Consider the following 20,045-nt stretch of genomic DNA (forward strand, 5'->3'; position numbering starts at 1 on the left):
AGGATGAAACCCCGAATTACAGAAGAAAGGAGAAACCAAGGTGGCAGAACTAGCCCGGTTATTGAGGGCAAACTCCGCCAAGGGCAAAAAGGCAACCCAATCATCCTGATCCGCAGACACAAAACACCTCAAATAAGTCTCCAAGGTCTGATTAGTTCGCTCGGTCTGGCCATTAGTCTGAGGATGGAAAGCAGACGAAAAAGACAAATCAATGCCCATCCTAGCACAGAACGCTCGCCAAAATCTAGACACGAATTGGGTTCCCCTGTCAGAAACGATATTCTCCGGAATACCATGCAAGCGAACCACATTTTGAAAAAACAGAGGAACCAGCTCGGATGAGGAAGGCAATTTAGGCAAGGGGACCAAATGGACCATCTTAGAGAAACGGTCACACACCACCCAGATGACAGACATCTTCTGAGAAACAGGGAGATCAGAAATAAAATCCATGGAGATGTGAGTCCAAGGCCTCTTCGGAATAGGCAAAGATAACAACAATCCACTAGCCCGAGAACAACAAGGCTTGGCCCGAGCACAAACATCACAAGACTGCACAAAACCTCGCACATCTCGCGACAGGGAAGGCCACCAGAAGGACCTAGCCACCAAATCCCTGGTACCAAAGATTCCAGGATGACCAGCTAACGCAGAAGAATGGACCTCCGAGATGACTCTACTGGTCCAATCATCCGGAACAAACAGTCTACCAGGCGGGCAACGATCAGGTCTATCCGCCTGAAACTCCTGCAAGACCCATCGCAAGTCTGGGGAAACAGCAGATAATATCACTCCATCCTTAAGGATACCTGTAGGTTCAGAATTACCATAGGAATCAGGCTCAAAACTCCTAGAAAGGGCATCCGCCTTCACATTTTTAGAACCCAGTAGGTAAGAAACCACAAAATTAAACCGAGAGAAAAATAACGACCAGCGCGCCTGTCTAGGATTCAGGCGCCTGGCAGACTCAAGATAAATCAAATTCTTGTGGTCGGTCAATACCACTACCTGATGTCTAGCCCCCTCAAGCCAATGACGCCACTCCTCAAAAGCCCACTTCATAGCCAAGAGCTCCCGATTACCAATATCATAATTTCGCTCAGCGGGCGAAAATTTACGAGAAAAGAACGTGCAAGGTCTCATCACGGAGCAGTCGGAACCTTTCTGCGACAAAACTGCCCCAGCTCCGATTTCTGAAGCGTCGACCTCAACCTGAAAAGGAAGAGTAACATCAGGCTGACGCAATACAGGGGCGGAAGAAAAGCGGCGCTTAAGCTCCCGAAAGGCCTCCACAGCAGCAGGGGACCAATCAGCAACATCAGCACCCTTCTTAGTCAAATCAGTCAACGGCTTAGCAACATCAGAAAAACCAGTTATAAATCGACGATAAAAATTAGCAAAGCCCAAAAACTTCTGAAGGCTCTTAAGAGAAGAGGGTTGCGTCCAATCACAAATAGCCTGAACCTTGACAGGGTCCATCTCAATGGAAGAGGGGGAAAAAATGTACCCCAAAAACGAAATCTTTTGAACCCCAAAAACACACTTAGAACCCTTTACACACAAGGAATTAGAGCGCAAAACCTGAAAAACCCTCCTGACCTGTTGGACATGAGAGTCCCAGTCATCCGAAAAAATCAAAATATCATCCAGATACACAATCATAAATTTATCCAAATATTCACGGAAAATGTCATGCATAAAAGACTGAAAGACTGAAGGGGCATTTGAAAGACCAAAAGGCATTACTAAATACTCAAAATGGCCCTCAGGCGTATTAAATGCGGTTTTCCACTCATCCCCCTGCTTAATTCGCACTAAATTATACGCCCCACGAAGATCAATCTTAGAGAACCACTTGGCCCCCTTTATTCGAGCAAACAAATCAGTAAGCAGTGGCAAAGGATACTGATATTTAACCGTGATTTTATTCAAAAGCCGATAATCAATACACGGCCTCAAAGAGCCATCTTTTTTAGATACAAAGAAAAAACCGGCTCCTAAGGGAGATGACGAAGGACGAATATGTCCCTTTTCCAAGGACTCCTTAATATATTCCCGCATAGCAGCATGTTCAGGCACAGATAGATTAAATAAACGACCCTTTGGAAACTTACTGCCCGGAATCAGATCTATAGTACAATCGCAATCTCTGTGCGGAGGTAGTGAACCAAGTTTAGGCTCCTCAAAAACATCACGATAATCAGATAAAAAGTCCGGAATCTCAGAGGGAATAGATGACGAAATGGAAACCAAAGGTACGTCCCCATGAGTCCCCTGACATCCCCAGCTTAACACAGACATTGCTTTCCAGTCGAGGACTGGGTTATGAGATTGCAGCCATGGCAATCCAAGCACCAACACATCATGTAGATTATACAACACAAGGAAGCGAATAATCTCCTGGTGATCCGGATTAATACGCATAGTTACTTGTGTCCAGTATTGTGGTTTATTACTAGCCAATGGCGTGGAGTCAATACCCTTCAGAGGTATAGGAACTTCCAGAGGCTCTAAATTAAACCCACAGCGTTTGGCAAAGGACCAATCCATAAGACTCAAAGCGGCGCCAGAGTCGACATAGGCGTCCGCGGTAATAGACGATAAAGAGCAAATCAGGGTCACAGATAGAATAAACTTAGACTGTAAAGTGCCAATTGAAACAGACTTATCAACCTTCTTAGTACGTTTAGAGCATGCTGATATAACATGAGTTGAATCACCACAATAGAAGCATAACCCATTTTTTCGCCTAAAATTCTGTCGTTCGCTTCTGGACAGAATTCTATCACATTGCATAATCTCTGGCGCCTTCTCAGTAGACACCGCCAAATGGTGCACAGGTTTGCGCTCCCGCAAACGCCGATCAATCTGAATAGCCATTGTCATGGACTCATTCAGACCTGTAGGCACAGGGAACCCCACCATAACATCTTTAATGGCATCAGAGAGACCCTCTCTGAAATTCGCCGCCAGGGCGCACTCATTCCACTGAGTAAGCACAGACCACTTACGAAATTTTTGGCAGTATATTTCAGCCTCATCTTGCCCTTGAGACAGGGCCATCAAGGCTTTTTCAGCCTGAATCTCTAAATGAGGTTCCTCATAAAGCAACCCCAAAGCCAGGAAAAACGCATCCACATTGAGCAACGCAGGATCCCCTGGTGCCAAAGCAAATGCCCAATCCTGAGGGTCGCCCCGGAGCAAGGAAATTACAATCCTGACCTGCTGTGCAGGATCTCCAGCGGAGCGAGATCTCAGAGACAAAAATAATTTACAATTATGTTTGAAATTCTGGAAGCGAGATCTATTCCCGGAGAAAAATTCAGGTAAAGGAATTCTAGGTTCAGATATAGGAGCATGAATTACAAAATCCTGTAAACTTTGAACCTTCATAGCGAGATTATTCAAACCTGTAGCTAAACTCTGAGAATCCATTTTAATCAGGTGAAATCAGAACCATTCAAGGATTAGAAGGAGAGAGAGACGAAGGCTGCAGTAAGCAGAGATGCAAGTGAATCAACTAATGAGCAAACTCAGAAAAAAATAAAAAATAAAAAAATTCTCTGCAGACTTCTTTTCTCTCCTTTCTTCTGCCAATTATTTTAACCCTAGGCCGGCCAAACTGTCATGGTTCTCAATGGCAAGAGACCGTAGTAAAGCATACAAAAGGACTAGCTCTTGGAAGATGGGAACTCGAGCTGACTGTGAGCTAAACCTACCGCACAACTAACAGTGGCCGGGTAGCGTGCCTACGTTTTATCCCTAGACGCCCAGCGCCAGCCGGAGGACTGACTGACCCTAGCAGAGGAAAATACAGACCTGGCTTACCTCTAGAGAAATTTTCCCCAAAAGGCAGACAGTAGCCCCCACATATATTGTCGGTGATTTTAGAGGAAATTGACATACGAAGTATGAAGATAGGTTTAGCAAATTGAGGTCCGCTTACTAGATAGTAGGAAGACAGAAAAGGGAACTTCACAGTCAGCTGAAAACCCTTTCAAAACACCATCCTGAAATTACTTTAAGACTCTAATATCAACTCATGACACCAGAGTGGCAATTTCAGCTCACAAGAGCTTCCAGCCTCAGAAATATTCAAACACAGAGAACTGGAACAAAAATGCAAAAACAATCTTAGGACTACAAGTCCAACTTAGCTGATAGTAGTCTAGGAGCAGGAACATGCAACAGAAAGGCTTCTGGTAACATTGTTGGCCGGCATAGAAATGACTGAGGAGCAAGGCTAAATAGAAACTCCCACATCCTGATGAAAACAGGTGAACAGAGGAGATGAAGCACACAAGTTCAGTACCACCAGTAACCACCGGGGGAGCCCAGAAACCAAATTCACAACAGGCTGCACTATGGACCCTTGTACAAGTGAATGAGTATGCAAGACTTGGTGTGAGTGCTCTAAGGATGTAATTTGGAAAGGGGTTGATGTTACTTGAGTGGGGCTGCAAAGGGAAGATGATGAGGGGCTGTGTGGGGAATGAGGGGATGATGAGATGCCGCGTGGGGAATGGGGGATGATGAGGAGCTGTGTGGGGAATGGGGAGATGATGAGGAGCTGTGTGGGGAATGGAGGGATGATGATGAGGGGCTCTGTGGGGAATACTGGGATGAGACGCTGTGTGGGGAATGGGGGATGATGAGGAGCTGTGTGGGGAATGGGGAGATGATGAGGAGCTGTGTGGGGAATGGAGGGATGATGAAGAGCTATGTGGAGAATGCGGGGATGATGAGGAGCTGTGTGGGGAAAGAGGGGATGATGATGAGGGGCTCTGTGGGGAATACTGGGATGAGACGCTGTGTGGGGAATGGGGGATGATGAGGAGCTGTGTGGGGAATGGGGGGATGATGAGGAGCTGTGTGGGGAATGGAGGGATGATGAGCTATGTGGGGAATACGGGGATGATGAGATGCTGTGTGGGGAATGATGAGATGCTGTGTGGTGAATGGGGGGGGAAGATGAGATGCTGTGGGGGGATGATGAGGGGCTGTGTGGGGAATGGGGGGATGATGGGGAGCTGTGTGGGGAATGGGGGGGATGTTGAGGAGCTGTGTGGGGAATACAGGATGATGAGGGGCTATGGGGGGATGATGAGACGCTTTGTGAGGAATGGGGGGGATGATGAGACGCTGCGTATGAAATGGGGGGATGACGAAACGCTGTGTGGGGAATGAGGGGATGATGAGAAGCTGTGTGGACAATGGGTGATGATGAGGGGCTGTGTGGGGAATGGGGGATGATGAGGGGCTGAGTGTGGGGGGGGGGTGATGAGACGCTATGTAGGGAATGGGGGGATGATGAGCTGTGTGGGGGGATGATGAGACGCTATGTGGGGAATGGGGGGATGATGAGACGCTGTGTGGAGAATTGGGGGATTATGAGGAGCTATGTGGGGAATGAGGGGAAGGTGAGGAGCTGTGTGGGGAATGGGGGGGATGATGAGACGCTGTGTGGGGAATATGGGGATGATGAGGGGCTGTGTGGGGAATGGGGGGATGATGAGTAGCTGTGTGGGGAGAAGAGGGGGTGATGAGGGGTTGTATGGGGAAATGGGGGGATGATGATGTGGAGCTGTGTGGGGAAAAAGGGGTCAAGAGGAGGAGGGGCTGTGTGGGGAAGGGGGAGATCATACATATTGGTTTGCTGCAAAGTGAATGGGGTGACGCAACTTCCTTGTACATAAAATAGAAAAAAAAACAACTTACCGGAGCACAGAAGCAGAGTCCCTGGGACCAAATGAAAATAAAATCTGAAGAAAATCCAGCTTATAGGAAATAACAACATTTATTGAAAAAGAGATAAAAACTCGTGCTAAATTGCAGAGACAGCATAGCAACGTGTTTCAAACACACGAGGCCATGTATGTCTGAAACAAGTTTCTATGCTTTCTCTGCAATTTAGCATGTTTTTATTTTTTATATATTGTCCAATAAATGTAGCGATTTCCAAGAAGCTGGATTTTTACATTTGTAAATCTCGTGTGGCTGTGTCAAGTCGGTATTGTCATTCTCGTGAGGCTGCATGTTGTTGGGGCTGTGGAGGGGAAGAGGGTGCTGTCACTCATGTGCGTTTTGTTTTTGTTACTTATCTCTAACGTGGCTTAGTTCTACATATTGGTTTGTAAAGTTTATTGTTATAGACTTGTATGTATAAATATATTTAATTTTTTCTGCTTTTTGTTAGACTTATTTATTTGTGTTTTTAATAAAACTGTTTGAGAACTATGGGTTGAATTTTTATTTCTAAAGCTTGGGGTATGTTCACACATTGCAGTTTGTTGGGGAAACAATCTGCAGCAAAGTCCTCACCAGTAGACCAGCACTAAATTGTTCAGATCTCACTGAATTTATTTCCTGTCCTCAGCAGCATTTAGCATATTTTTCTGACTAGAAGAGGCAATTTTTACCCCCAAATTTGGGAGGATAATTGGGGTGTGTCTTATAGTCCGAATCTAGCTTATATGGGTGGTTGTGGAGCGGGGGTCACAGGAGGCAGGGTCCTTGCTGCAGGAAGCCAGTAGCAGAAGTGGGGAAAGGCTGAAGGACCTCGTCCGAGATCTCAATCTGTGCACGCAGCCTGAGGCAGCCAGTTTCCTGAAGCCGACCACTTCTTCCAGCCCATGACCCGCAGCCTTGCAGCACTGGGACACCCTCTCCTCCCACGGCCGCTGGTTTCATGCAGTACGGACTCTGCCTCCTGTGACCCCAATCCACCGCTCCCCATGTTAGCTACCGTAAATACGGACTGTAAGATCCGAATTTTATCAAAAATGTTTTTCTATTTTCCTCACCAAAATTTGGGGTGCCTTTTATGGTTCAAAAATACAGTAAATAAAAAAAGTAAATAAAACATGATTATCGCTTATGTTACCAATTTATTTGGTCCCAGCGGTGTTTCTCGGTGTACGTCGGCCTTCTGTGGCCACTTAACATTCTCTGTGATCCATACAGCCTGGTCCGTTTTAAAAGTCGTATAGCACAACATTTTTTAATGGTTGTTTATTAAAGGGCCATCAGTTGCTGACGGTCTGACTGCAGGTGCCCCCACTGCTCCATAGCACAGACTCTGGCAGATGTCACACTACATATGTTACAGAGGGGTAAAAAATACACCCCTTAATAATTTTGAAGAGTATTTTTAGCCAAGAAGGACATAATCTGCAGTGACTCAAATCTATGTACATAGTGTTAGGCGCTGGGATTCTACCTCTGTGGTCTCCCATTCAGTTCCGACCGCAGTGGATGCTGCTCAGCAAAGACGTCATTCCCATCAAATTGCTCAGACTCAGTCTGTGAGCATGGCTACTGCTGCCTCTCAAGGTTCAGCTATGGTAACTAGTGATGTGTCATTCGTGAACGAGCCGACACAAAGAGCCGGCTCCCTGCTGTGAACGATGGGAGCCGGCACACCAGTGAGAGCCACTAAAATCCCTGAATGGCTCTCACTGGGTGTAAAATCCCGGACTTCGGGAGGCGTAACTCCGCCCACCTGAGCAAAACCCCGCCCACACTTCAATTTAATTGGCTCTAGGAAGTGGGCGGAGTTTCTGCGGTAGGTGGGCTGAGTTTCGGACACCTGAACAGATATTCAATAGGGATCCATTTAGGATCCAAAAAGAGCCGTTTTGTGAGCTGAAAGAGCCGGCTCTTTTTGGTGAGCGGAGCCATGAGAGCCGGATCACCAAAAAGAGCCGGACTGCCAGGGGCGTAACTACCGTGGTCGCAGGGGTCGCAATTGCGACGGGGCCCGGAGTGCTTAAGGGCCCGCCCAGTCCAGCAGACTGGGCGGGCCCCTAAGAACTCTGAGCTACAAAATGGGCCGGCGACCCTTTAAATAAACCTTCTTTACAGGCCCTGGTGCGCGTGCACTCTCTCAGTGCATGCGCGATCACGGGTGGGACTGCACTTGTCCCGCAGCAGAGCCCCTCCACCGCAGAGAGCCGCACACCACTACTATAGCTGCCGCTGCTCTGTGCGCACAGGACCTGTGATGAGGTCACAGGAGGGGAGGAGTCGGAGTCACATGATCAAGGGCTTCCGTGTAGTGCAGGACTGTAGTGCAGTGCTGGTTGTCATGGTGCTGCAGGAGGGTAAGCTTTTGTGTGAGGTCGGGATGGGTTTGTGTGGATGTAGCAGAGCAGTGTGTGTATGAAGTGTACAGAGCGGAGCTGTGTGTGTATGAGGTATACGGAGCAGAGCCGTGTGTGTATGAGGTGTACGGAGTGGAACCATGTGTGTATGAGGTATACGGAGCGGAGCTGGGTGTGTATGAGGTGCACGGAGTGGAGCAGTGTGTGCAAGGTGTATGGAGCGGAGCCGTGTGTGTACAAGGTGTACGGAGCGGAGCCGTGTGTGCAAGATGTATGGAGCGGAGCAGTGTGTGTATGAGGTGTACGGAGCTGAGCTGGGTGTGTGCAAGGTGTATGGAGCGGAGCCGTGTGTGTACGAGGTGTACGGAGCAGAGCCGTGTGTGTACGAGGTGTACGGAGCAGAGCTGGGTGTGTATGAGGTATACGGAGCGGAGCCGTGTGTGAGGTGTACCATGCGGAGCCGGGTGTGTGCAAGGTGTATGGAGCGGAGCCGTGTGTGTATGAGGTGTACGGAGCGGAGCTGGGTGTGTGCAAGGTGTATGGAGCGGAGCAGTGTGTGTATGAGGTGTACGGAGCTGAGCTGGGTGTGTGCAAGGTGTATGGAGCGGTGCCGTGTGTACAAGGTGTACGGAGCGGAGCTGGGTGTGTATGAGGTGTACGGAGTAGAGCTGGGTGTGTACAAGGTTTATGGAGCGGAGCCGTGTGTGTATGAGGTGTACGGAGTAGAGCTGGGTGTGTACAAGGTTTATGGAGCGGTGCCGTGTGTGTACGAGGTGTGCGGAGCGGAGCTGGGTGTGTACAAGGTGTACGAATTGGAGCCGTGTGTGCAAGGTGTATGGAGCGGAATCGTGTGTGTACGAGCTGTGCGGAGCGGAGCCGGGTGTGTACGAGGTGTACGAAGTGGAGCCACGTGTGTACGGACCGCAGCCGCGTGTGTACGAGGTGTACGGAGCAGAGCCACGTGTGTATGATGTGTATGGAGCAGAGCCGCGTGTGTACGAGGTGTACGGAGCAGAGCCGCATGTGCAAGGTGTGCGGAGCTCAGCCGCGTGTGTAGGAGTAACTGTGTGGCCATTATACTGTAGTCAATATCATGTGTGGCCATTATACAGTATGGAGCACCATGTGGGGCCATTATACAGTATGGAGCACTGTGTGGCCATTATACAGTATGGAGCATCATGTGTGGCCATTATACAGTATGGAGCATCATGTGTGGCCATTATACAGTATGGAGCATCATGTGTGGCCATATTTTTTGTTTATAATTATTGTTTATGAAACAGTGTGATCAGCAGTGCTAAATGGGTGTGGTTGGGACGTGGATTTGGGTGTGACTAGTTGTGAAATGGGTGTGGTCAGAGGCATGGCCTAAAATTTGCCACGCGCCGCAACTTTGTCCCTCTTTTCCTTCTTCAAAAGTTGGGAGGTATGGAGTACACATGTCATGTACTCTGCGGGCAGGAGCTTAGAGGTGTGGGACCCATGCACCAATTTATGGGATGCAGATTTCCGGCTGGGTGCGGCCATCCCATAATGATCCCCCATAGCCACAGAGCAAATATTATAGCCATATGCATAGTGGAGCAGAGTCTGGCTAGCTGCAGACATCCCATAATGATCCCACATAGTCACAGAACACATATTATAGCCATACACATACCCAGCCCATGACTAATTCTGTAATGGTGCATGTATTACTATTGCAGATGACGTTTGTGTGTCGCCATTTCTAATTCACCTATATATTTTGGTATGGGGGGCCCGATTTGAAAGTTCGCATCGGGGCCCATAACTTTGTAGTTACGCCACTGCGGACTGCCCATCACTAATGGTAACCAATAATAGACTGCAGCGAGCGATCACTCCTGGGATAAGTCCAGGATTCGCTCTTCTGAGCATGTCTGTGAGGAGACTCCTCATTGGTGGTCGGCCGTCACATGCTCAGGTCCTGGTCTGGCTCCGGATTGGCCCGTGAGCAAGGTCCTGTCTGATTGACTAAATCTATAAAAAGATCCTTGGCGTGTCCGTCGGAGCGCAAGATCATTTATGTTCTGTGAGAGTGTGGAACCTAATTGTAATGTGAGTTGTTTGCATTTGCACAGGGCAAGCCTAGAACCTTTAGGCTATGTGCACACGTAGGAAATGTGGTGCAGAATTTTCTGCACTAAATCTGCATCTGCAGATTTGATGCAGTTTCTGTGCAGTTTCTATGCAGTTTCTATGCAGTTTCTGCGCAGATTCTATGCAGTTTCTATGCAGATTCTATGCAGATTCTATGCAGATTCTATGCAGATTCTATGCAGATTCTATGCAGATTCTATGCAGATTCTGCGCAGATTCTATGCAGTTTCAATGCAGTTTCTGTGCAGTTTCTGTGCAGTACAATGTAAATCAATGGGGAAAAAAAAAAGCTGTGCACATGGTGCAGAAAAATCTGCAGCAGAAACGCTGCAGAACTGCACAAAAGAAGCGACGTGCACTTCTTTGAAATCTGCAGCGTTTCTGCGCAGATTTTTCTGCACCATGTGCACAGCTTTTTTTTTTCCCCATTGATTTACATTGTACTGTAAATCACAGTGCAGTTCTGCAGCGTTTCTGCAGCAGAAAAATCTGCTGCAGTTCTGCACCAATTCTGCACTAAATCTGCATCGTGTGCACATACCCTTAGAATTCCGGCTTCTCTGGAAGGGAGATTGTTTGTGTGGGTGCAGGGCTGGCGTTTAGTCTTTATAATTCCGGCTTCTCTGGAGAGGAGTTCCATGTGTGATCGTGCTGCGTCCAAGTCCACTACCAGTTCCCTTGCCTCAGTGAGATAGTGAACACCTGTGAAGTCAACAGGGTTCACGTTTAGCGTCTAATCACTTTCGGCTATGTGCCTATAACACAGCTCTTCTGCAGAGCATCTTTCCGTCGCTGTGTGCGATTGGCACAGCCACGTGCTACTCCACTGAGTGACGTTAACGAGTCTGTTACGCTTGCTGCTAGTCTCGCCATTGTTCTCTTAGCTGCAGTTTACCATCTCTGCACGGTGGACCCTGGGTAGCGAATACACTTTATTATTATAATTTCATTAGTGTGTTCCGCCCACCCCAACACATAGTATACATCAGACCTGAGCATAGTGAAGCATGCTGGAGATCCGGACCTCTGACTGTCCTGTCTGGCATGTGGACTGAGGCAGCCAAATGGCCTGAAAATTGAGGCCCACGGGCTGCACCATTTCTCAACGACCAAGCTTGCCAACCGTCCAGAAATTCTAGGACAGTCTGTGAAAACATGGCAGTTTTTTGGACTGTCTGAAAAAAAAAAAAAATTGAAGGTGGCCGTGATTTTTATTTTTAATCTGAAGAAACGTTTGCAAATAATTTTGACTAATTATCATAATTTTATAGTGAATGCAGCTATTGTCTTCATATCATAATTATGTCTTGTAGATATGCACCATTTACATCCATAATAATTTTTCAATGTGTCAATAAAAAATGTTTTACCTGTCTGATTTTTTAATTGGCTGTCCAGAAAAAAAATATAAAGCCAAGTTGGCAACCCCACCAGTGTCCCAATATATGGTGGAGGAGGCAACCCTGCCTGTGTGAATCTATTGGAGAAGGCAGCCGGTGGCTCCTCCCACTATTCGGCGCAAGCAAACGAAAGAAGACGTGATGATGTCATAGTAACATAGTAAGGCCGAAAAAAGGCATTTGTCCATCCAGTTCCATCAGAATACATCCCCAGATCTACGTCCTTCTATAGATCCTAATCACTGTAAGATATAATATTGTTACGCTCCAGGAAGACATCCAGGTCTCTCCTAAACCCCTCGACTGAGTTCGCCATCATCATCTCCTCAGGCAAGGAATTCCAGATTCTTACTGTCCTAACAGTAAAGAATCCTCTTTTACGTTGGTGGAAAAACCTTCTCTCCAGACGCAGAGAATGCCCCCTTGTGACTGTCACATTCCTTGGTATAAACAGATCCTTGGAGAAATATTTGTATTGCCTCCTCATAAACTTATACATGGTTATTAGATCGCCCCTCAGTTGTCTTTTTTCTAGACTAAATAATCCTAATTTTGCTAATCTCTCTGGGTATTGTAGTTTCCCCATTCGCTTTATTAATTTTTTTGCCCTCCTATGTACTCGCTATAATTCCATTATATCTCTCCTGAGCACATGTGCCCAAAACTGTACACAGTACTCCATGTGCGGTCTAACCAGAGATTTGTACAGAGGCAGTATAATGCTCTCATCACGTGTATCCAGACCTCTTAATCCCATATGTCATACTAGCCCGTCCAGGTGATCTGGGAATTGATTCCCAGGGACGGGATAGTACGTCATAGGCGATAGGCCGCGCTCACGGGGGAGCGCGGTCGATCGCTGCTTGGTGTCAGCTGATTATTACAGATGACATCCGGCACTATGTGCCAGGAGTGGTCACGGACTGCTCCCGGCACATTAACCCCCGGAACACTGCGATCAAACATAATTGCAGCATTCTGGCGGCATAGGGAAGCATCGCGCAGGGAGGGGGCTCCCTGAGTGCTTCCCTGAGACCCTCGGAACAACGCGATGTGATCGCGTTGTTCAGAGGGTCTCCTACAATTTCCTCCCTGCAGGCCCCGGATCCAAAATGGTCATGGGGCTCCTTCTGGGTCCTGCAGGGAGGTGGCTTGCAAGCGCCTGCTCAGACCAGGCGACGGCAAGCCTGGAGCACTGCCTGTCAGATCGCTGATCTGACACAGTGCTTTGCAAAGTGTCACATCAGCAATCTGACAATATATAGTGATGTCCCAGCCTGGGACAAAGTAAAAAAACAAAAAAAACATTTACATGTGTAAAAATAAAAAATAAAAATTCCTAAATAATGAAAAAAAAAAAAATCACACATTATATATATATATATATATATATATATATATATATATATATATATATATATATATATACATACACACACACACACACACACACACACACACACACAGTCATGGCCAAAAGTATTGACACCCCTGCAATTCTGACAGATAATACTAAGAAGTGGGGTCTTCCTGGGTCTCCTACCATACAGTCCCTTTTCATTCAGACCCCGATGGATAGTACAGGTTGACACTTTTGTACCCTAGGACTGCAGGGCAGCTTGAACTTATTTGGATGTTAGTCGAGGTTCTTTATCCAACATCTGCACAATCTTGCGTTGTAATCTCTTGTCAATTTTTCTTTTCTGGCCACATCTAGGGAGGTTAGCCACAGTGCCATGGGCTTTAAACTTCTTGATGACACTGCACACGGTAGACACAGGAACATTCAGGTCTTTGGAGATGGACTTCTACCCTTGAGATTGCTCATGCTTCCTCACAATTTGGTTTCTCAAGTTCTCAGACAGTTCTCTGGTCTTCTTTCTTTTCTCCATGCTCAATGTGGTACACACAAGGACACAGGACAGAGGTTGATTCAACTGTAATCCATGTCAACTGGCTGCAAGTGTGATTTAGTTATTGCCAACACCTGTTAGGTGCCACAGGTAAGTTACAGGTGCTGGTAATTACACAAATTAGAGAAGCATCACATGATTTTTCGAACGGTGCCAATACTTTTGTCCACCCCCTTTTTAAATGTTTGGTGTGGAATTATATCCAATTTGGCTTTAGGACAATTCTTTTTGTGTTGTATCATTTAAGACAAATTAAATGAAGATAATAACAAAAAATTTGTGATTGCAATCATTTTCAGGAAGAAACTGAGTATTATCTGACAGAATTGCAGGGGTGTCAATACTTTTGGCCATGACTGTGTGTATATATATATATATATATACATATATATATACATACATACATACATACATACATACATACATACATATATATATATATATATATATATATATATACACACACACACACACACATATATACATATACACACATATATATATATATATATATATATATATATATATATATATATATATATATATATATATTTATTTATTATATTATATATATATATATATACACACACACACACACACACACACACACACATATATATTTTGTTCCAATAAATACATTTCTTTAAATAAATTAAAAAAATAAAGTACACATATTTAGTATCGCAGAGTCCGTAACGACCCGAGCTATAAAACTGTCCCACTAGTTAACCCCTTCAGTGAACACCGTAAAAAAAAAAAAAGGCAAAAAACAATGCTTTATCATACTGCCAAACAAAAAGTGGAATAACACGCGATCAAAAAGACGGATATAAATAACCATAGTACCGCTGAAAACGTCATCTTGTCCCGCATAAAATGAGCCACCATACAGCATCATCAGCAAAAAAATAAAAAAGCTACTATCCTCAGTATAAAGCGATGCAAAATAATTTTTTATATAAAATAGTTTTTATCGTATAAAACCGCCAAAACAAAAAAAAATTATATAAATGAGGTATTGCTGTAATTGTACTGACCCGAAGAATAAAACTGCTTTTTCGATTTTAGCAAACGTGGAATGGTATAAACACCCCCCCCCCCCAAACAGATTCACGAATAGCTGGTTTTTGAAAAATATTTAGAATTGAGAGTCCTCAGTGGTTGATACCATTTAATGGCTAACTGAAAAGATGGTAACAAATTGCAAGTTTTTGAGACTACTCAGGTCTCTTCATCAGGCATAAACTAAAAGAAATTCTGGAGAATCACATGTTTATGCACACCACATGACAGAAAAATAAAACATGGATAAGACAGGTGACGTGAAGCAGAATTACCATGAGTGATAAACAGTTATGTCCATAAATATTGGACCAGTTCTTAGATAAGGAGTGTTTTATTGTCCTCTGATTGGGGTCTGGTTGTGTTGTGATGACCCCACATGGGCTGAGGGGCAAATTCCTTAGTTGATGTAAAAAGACATAAATCCATGCGACACATTCATTCCTGCACTGAGTGTGTCAAAGGTCATCATCAGTTTAATTCCCATATTCTTCTGTGTCTCTTCACTGCCACAGCTGTTCCTATGTGTGCTCAGGCATACTTATGCCATTATTGACTTTTGATTCCTTACAGGGATTTTCTATAGGTAACCATCGCTTGTGGGCACCTTACTTGTTATTGTGCATATTTAATCATGTATGACTATTTACAAATATTTTTTTCCCCACTTCTGCATCTTTCTCTCCCTATATAGTATTTTGCCATTTGAGCCCTCCTATTTTTACTACTGCTTAGGGACTTAGTGTTGTCTAGCTATATTTGGCTCTTAATAAGGAAGGGTGATTTATTTACTTAAGGTCAGGAGGAGGTGTCCACGATGCATTTGCATTTTCATCTTGAAATGGATTTTGTCACACAGTTAGGTCCATATATATTTTGTAACAAAAGGCCCACAAACAAACAGCAACTGAAAACCACCACAGTGAAGGCCTGGCAGAGCATCAAAAAGGAGGAAACACAGCATCTGGTGATGTCCATGAGTTCAAGACTTCAGGCAGTCATTGCCAACAAAAGGGTTTTCAACCAAGTACTAAAAATGAACATTTTATTTAAAATTATTAAATCTGTACAATTACTTTTGGTCCCTTTAAAAACAGGGTGGCACATGTTAAGGAGCTGAAACTCCTAAACCCTTAATCCAATTTTAATGTGGATACCATCAAATGGAAGCTGAAAGTCTGAACTTCAACTGCATCTGAATTGTTTTGTTTAAAATTCATTGTGGTAATGTCTATAACCAAAATTAGAAAAATGTTGTCTCTGTCCAAATATATATGGACTTAACTGTATATCTGTGATGGTATACTGTTTATATTTCAAAATCCCTGTGAGCACACTGATAATCTGTTGGCAGTCTGGGTGCTCTATTATGAGCTCATGTTTCACTTTGTCATGTCACATGTGTTACTGGTTTTAAGTGTTTTTAATGTCTTGGTTTGTGCTTTTTGTGCCTAAATAAAAGATTTATACATTGTCCATGTCTCATGGTGATCCCCTCATTATGGCCTATCTCTTTTTCTTTAGCAATTGTGCAAGTTCTCCCACTTAAAAAGATGAGAGAGGCTTGTAATTGATATAGGTAGACCACAACTATAGGAGACAACAAATCCAGAAAATCACCTTTTCTGATTGGCAAGATTTATTTTGCAAATTATGGTGGAAGATAAGTATTTGGTCACCTAAAAACATGCAAGATTTCTGGCTCTCACAGACCTGTAACAACTTCTTTAAGAGGCTTCTCTGTCCTCAACACATTACCTGTAGTAATGGCACCTGTTTGAACTTGCTATCAGTATAAAGACACCTGTCCAAAACCTCAAACAGTCACACTCCCAACTCCACTATGGTGAAGACCAAAGAGCTGTCGAAGGACACCAGAAACAAAATTGTAACCGTGCACCAGGCTGGGAAGACTGAATCTGCAATAGGCAAGCAGCTTGGTTTTTAGAAAATCAACAGTAGGATAATAAGAAAACGGAAGACGTACAGGACCACTGATAATCTCCCTCGATCTGGGGCACCACGCAAGATCTCACCCTGTGGGGTCAAAACGATCACAAGAACAGTGAGCAAAAATCCCAGAACCACATGTGGGGACCTAGTGAGTGACCTGCATAGAGCTGGGACCACCGTAACAAAGGCTACTATTAGTAACACACTACACCGCCAGGGACTCAGATACTGCAGTTCCAGACGTGTCCCCCTGCTTATGCCAGTACAGATCCGGGCCCGTCTGAAGTTTGCTAGAGAGCACTTAGGCTACTTTCACACTTGCGTCGTGCACTGCACATCGCAATGCGTCGTTGTGGCTAAAAAACGCATCCTGCAAAATTGCTTGCAGGATGCGTTTTTTGTCCATAGACTAACATTAGCGACGCATTGCCACACGTCGCAACCGTCGTGCGACGGTTGCGTCGGACCGTCGGCACAAAAAAACATTGCATGTAAAGTTTTTTGGTGCGTCGTGTCCGCCATTTCCGACCGTGCATGCGCGGCCGGAACTCCGCCCCCTCCTCCCCGCCCCTCACAATGGGGCAGCGGATGCGTTGAAAAACAGCATCCGCTGCCCCCGTTGTGCAGCGCTTTCACTGCTTGAGTCGGTACGTCGCAACAACGCAATTCGTTGTGCGTCGTATGACGCAAGTGTGAAAGTAGCCTTAGATTATTCAGAAGAGTATTGGGAGAATGTCATATGGTCTGATGAAACCAAAGTAGAACTGTTTGGTAGAAACAAAACTCGTGTTTGGAGGAGACAGAATGCGGAGTTGCATCCAAAGAATGCCATACCTACTGTGAAGAATGGTGGTGGCAACATCATGCTTTGGGGATGTTTCTCTGCAAAGGGACCAGGACGACTGATCCGTGTACATGAAAGAATGAATGGGGCCATGGATCGTGAGATTTTGAGTGCAAACCTTCCATCAGCAAGGGCATTGAAGATGAAACGTGGTTTGGTCTTTCAGCATGATAATGATCCCAAGCACACTGCCAGGGCAACAAAGGATTGGCTTCGTAAAAATCATATGAAGGTCCTGGAGTGGCCTAGCCAGTCTCCAGATCTCAACCCCATAGAAAATCTTTGGAGGGAGTTGAAAGTCAGTGTTGCCCAGCGACAGGCCCAAAACATCACTGCTCTAGAGTTGATCTGCATGGAGGAATGGGCCAACATGCCACCAACAGTGTGTACCAACCTTGTGAAGACTTACAGTAAACGTTTGACCACTGTCATTGCCAACAAAGGATATATAACAAAATATTGAGATGAACTTTTGTTAATGAACAAATATTTATTTTTCACCATAATTTGAAAAATAAGTCTTGCCGAATCAGACAAGGTGATTTTCTGGATGTGTTTTCTCATTTTGACTCTCATAGTTGTGGTCTACCTATGATGTCAATTACAGGCCTCTCTCATCTTTTTAAGAGGGAGAACTTGCACAATTGGTGGCTGACTAAATCCTTTTTTTCCCCACTGTATGGGGTTAATCTGCAGAGTAATAGCGTTATTAACCTGCCGGTGACCGCAATTAGCAGAACGCTACGGGGAGAAAAATGAACTTTATTCTCCCCGGCAGTATTCGAGTTCAGTCACTTCTATGAGTATATAGAGCGGCGGCTGTAACCATGCCCCCCGGCTCTAACTAACAGCTGTTCCCAATACAGAGCCAGTGTCAGTCAGGACAGGGGCATGGTTATAGCCGCTGCTCTGTATTATCAAAGCAGTGACTGAACCCGCTCTAATGCCACCATCTGTTACTGAAACCTGAATGCTGCCAGGAAGAATAAAGTTCATTTTCTCCCCGCAGCGTTCGGCTACGTGCAGAATTGGGCAGGTTAGTAATTCTTTTAACTTGCAGATTAAGCCTACATCTACAGGTTTAATAGAGTTTCTGCTGGTGACAGGTTCCCTTTAAGGAATAAAATATAGCTTCTTTTTCAGATTTTTAAACTTTCCAATTCAGCCCCTCTTATTTTACAAATTCTGACATTTTGAAAATGTTACTATAGTTAATACCTATAAACATTTATTGGCAATTCTTAGAAAAAGAAAAACCACAACTAGTGGATTCTAACACTAGATGGCATTAGTAGCACAGCAATGACAAGTGCACTGGATTTGGCATCAGTCTGATTTTTTTGCTGTTTTGGAAATTTGTATTCGACTAAATAAGCCTTAGACTTCTTTTATACATACCGGGTTTTTTGCGGCCCGTTATTGCGGGCCGCATCGCCACAATTTTCAAGGTCTGCCGCAATAAACGGACAGCAAAAAACTTGCGGATCACCATTTTTCAGGCTTCCTCAAAACCGAAAGTCACGGTGCACCGCAAAAACAAGTTTCCGTTGTTTTTGCAGTGCCATTGATTTTCAATGGGGGCCATGTCCGTAAGCTGTGAAAAAGATGGAGCAGGCTCGATCTTTTTTCATGGTCGTAAATGCGGCTATACGGCGCACCGTGAAATTATTGCGGACCCATAGAAATCTATTGGGGCCCGTAAAACAACGGTATGTGTAAAAGAAGCCTTGTTAGATTATATACAGCTATTTCAGTTTAACTAGGTTATGTTTTTTTTGCAACTTAAGATTTTAAAAAATTACCAACCTGCAAAGACTAAAATGCATGAAGATTGCTTTAAGCTGAAATCAGGTGTCATGGGTTTACCGCAACGAGAGATGAGCCAGAATACCGGAGAGTCTGATTTCTCCTACTTTTGCACTGATTAGAAGCACTTCACCTTCATATTAAACGATGCAGGTTTCTTTTAGCAGTCAAAATCACAGAAGAAAATTCAGCTCACCACCTGCAACTCCACACTTCTGGAGCACGGATAGCACCTGGGCAGGGTGCAACATCTAATGAAGAAAGCAGAAAAATCCAGCTCACAGCAGGACTACAAGATCCCAAGTACTTTCAGCTGCATCACATCTAATGTAGTGTACTTTATTATATGTACCAAACGTCCAACTGGCGGTCTGTATGTAGGGGCCAAACATTTTTGTATCCCTGATCACAACATCATAGACATGAAATTGCTGTCATCAAATCTCAGACAGAAAAATTTGGGAGTACAAACTTATGACAACCTTTGACACACTCGGTGCAGGAAAGAATGTGTTGTATGGATTTATGTTTTTCTACATCAACTAAGGAATCTGCTCCTCAGGCCTTGTGGGGGCATCACAACCCTGGACCAGACCTCAATCTGAGGACAAAAAAAACTTTCACACTCCTTATCTATGAAATGTTCCAATATTTATGGTCACAATTGTTTCTCCCTTTCCCATACTGATAGTTCTGCTTCACGTCACTTGTCTTATCTATTGCATTATTTCTGTGTCCTGATGTGTATAAATATGTGACTTCAGATTTTGTATTAGTCTATGCCTGATGAAGAGACACGAGTAGTCTCGAAAGCTTGCAATTTGTTACCATCTTTTCAGTT

General features: G+C 44.7%; 1 protein-coding gene across 5 annotated transcripts in view; it reads right to left on the minus strand.

Annotated features, from left to right (window-relative positions):
• MAP9 (microtubule associated protein 9) overlaps positions 1-20,045 on the minus strand; it is a 241,463-nt gene that overhangs the window by 171,030 nt on the left and 50,388 nt on the right. For 2 of the 5 annotated variants that reach the window (XM_077279393.1, XM_077279390.1), the window contains exon 2: positions 19,205-19,455. The exons of the other annotated variants lie outside the window; for them this stretch is intronic. The gene's annotated coding sequence lies outside the window, so the exon portion shown is untranslated. The remainder of the gene's footprint in view (positions 1-19,204; positions 19,456-20,045) is intronic. 5 annotated transcript variants of the gene reach the window in all.

The sequence above is a fragment of the Ranitomeya variabilis genome, chromosome 1 (genome assembly GCF_051348905.1).
Source record: "Ranitomeya variabilis isolate aRanVar5 chromosome 1, aRanVar5.hap1, whole genome shotgun sequence".
NCBI lineage: Eukaryota > Metazoa > Chordata > Amphibia > Anura > Dendrobatidae > Ranitomeya > Ranitomeya variabilis.